This window comes from Pseudorca crassidens, chromosome 12 (assembly GCF_039906515.1).
Source record: "Pseudorca crassidens isolate mPseCra1 chromosome 12, mPseCra1.hap1, whole genome shotgun sequence".
Lineage (NCBI taxonomy): Eukaryota > Metazoa > Chordata > Mammalia > Artiodactyla > Delphinidae > Pseudorca > Pseudorca crassidens.
The window spans coordinates 80986996-80989500 of NC_090307.1; the positions used below are offsets into that span (position 1 = coordinate 80986996).

Consider the following 2505-nt stretch of genomic DNA (forward strand, 5'->3'; position numbering starts at 1 on the left):
TCTAGAATCTTGAAGATGGTTCTTGTTTGCCCAAAACTATCTTGTTGACAATCAGTTCAGCTTCTCCCCTTCCAGGGGATATCTGGCCTCCCCAGGAGTTGTTTATCTTCCCTGCTTCAGGGTACAGCCTGTCTTTTGGGGACCATCTTTAAATGGGCATCTTCATCTAAGTTTATATAAAGTCACAGGTAAGTTTCACTGCTCTTGTCCTCAATATTTATCTCCTTAGTGACTTTTTCACTTTCTTTCTTCTCTTTTTTAATTTTTAAAATTTCAGTACAGTTCAAATCAGCATGCGTGGTTCATTTCAGCTTCTTCACTGCCAAAGCTGGGGGCAGGAACTGCTTCAGCTTCTCTGCCTTCTCTTTTTCTGTGATGACCAAGGTGTAAAGGTATCTGCTGCATCAAACTTTAAACTTCACATTATCCTTATTTTTCTTGATCTTGACAGACTTGGCATCCTTTCACCTGGCTGTAAGCAGAAAGTCCTTGATTTCCTCAATTTTGTGAGCCATGGCAATGAGGCATGGAGAGCCTGGCTGGCACCTTCCATCCAGGCCCGGGGTCCCCAGATGTCACCCAGCCTGGATTACCACGGATTACCCCCCATTCCCCACGTACAGCCTGCGAGACACTCACTGCCACTTCTTCACTTTCTTATGCTCTCTGTTTCCCAGCCTGCATTCCAATCTTTTCTAACCAGCTGCAGGATAAGACCCTGGGTTCTGGTATCAAACACACTCAGATTTATATCTCAGGAATTCCCTGGTGGTCCAGTGGTTAAGACTCCGTGCTTTCACTGCAAAGGGCACGGGTTCAATCCCTGGTCAGGGTACTAAGATCCCACAAGCCGTGCAGCCAAAAAAAAAAAAAAATTATATCTATAGCCCACTGCTACTAAGCTTCCCTATGAGATCTCTCTGAGCCTGTTTCCTCTGTTGTAAATGGCAATGATGGGAATGATAACTATAGCCCTTATCTTAGGATATACTGAGAAGATTATATGAGAGAAAGCCATTATGAGAGGCTTAGCGTGGAACCTGACAAAGAAGAAAGCTGAATACATATCATTATGTCATTTGGGACATGCAGAATATGTATATTATTATTTTATAATTTATTATAATATTATAATTATATAAAGATAATATCAATAAAATAGAATAATAAAATATAACATTATAATTATTGGATTGGCCAAAAAGTTCGTTCGGGTTCTTCCATAACATCTCACAGAAAAACCCGAATGAACTTTTTGGCCAATCCAATATATAAATTATAATATAATTCATAATATTTTACAATTACAATTATAAAAATTATAATTTTTATCTACATTTTTTATATCAAATAATCAACAGGACCATACTAATTATTTGGCTTACTCTAGTTTCCCGTTTTTTAAAACTCTTCCTGCTTGTCAATTAAGCAGAAATATTTTAATTGTCTTAAAAGGAAAATTTGTAAACATATAATTTAAAATAATTCAGTCCACCTGTGGGAAGCAAAAGTCCCTGTAACAAATCTTTTTATTTCTTTCTTTTTATTTCTTTTTATTTCTCCCTAAAAAAACCCAGTTAACTGTTGTTTATCCTTCCAGTTGTGTGTTTACATACACATGAATTATATACAACATGTAAACATACAGATTTTTTTAAAAGCATAGATGAGATCACACACTATATATTTGTAAGCAACTTGCTTTTTTTTGTTTTTTTACCCTTTTAAATAAAGTGTACAGTTCAGTGGTTGTTTGTACATTCACAAGTTTGTGCAGCCATCACCACTAATTCCAGATCATTCTCATCACCTCAGAAAGAAACCCCATACCCACTGGCAGTCACTTCCCATTTCCCTTCCTCACACCTCCCAGCTCCTGGCAACCACTGATCTACTTTTTGTCTCCATGGAATTGCCTATTGTGGATATTTCGTATAAGTGGAATCATATAATATATGGCCTTCTGTGTCTGGCTTCCTGTCACTACATTTAAGTTCAGCTAATGCTTTTTAAAGATTACCCAGTATTCCATAGTTATGATGATTCCATAGTGTGGATTCATCATAATCCAGTTAATCCTCCACTCAATGGGCATTTAAGTTGTTTCCTTTTTTTCATTATCACAAACTACAAAACAATGAACACCCCATGCTTCATAGCAATGTTCAGGCTTTGTGAACCTTGTGAAATTTCCTGCAGGAAAAATTCTCAGGAGAGGTATTATTATTGGAGAAAAAATCACGCATAGTGAAATTTTGATAGATCCTGCCAAATTGCCCTCGAGAAAAGTTATATTACTTTCTAGTCCTTCCAACAGTGTGAGTTGAGCATTGCCCCCAGTCTTTGTTAATGCTGTATATTCTAGGTTTAAAAGAGAAGTGATTTCTAAGCTCACTTTCCCTGCAATCACACCAGCTTGTATGGTAGAAATAGCGATATTTTGGGGTACATTGAGTTAAATGAAATATATTATTAAAATTAATTTCACCTGCTTTTAATTTTTAT

The 2505-nt window shown here is 36.6% G+C and overlaps 1 pseudogene; it reads right to left on the reverse strand.

The window, feature by feature from the left end:
- Positions 1 to 302: 302 nt before the first annotated feature.
- Positions 303 to 515, reverse strand: LOC137204181 (large ribosomal subunit protein eL38 pseudogene; annotated as a pseudogene).
- Positions 516 to 2505: the final 1990 nt, after the last annotated feature.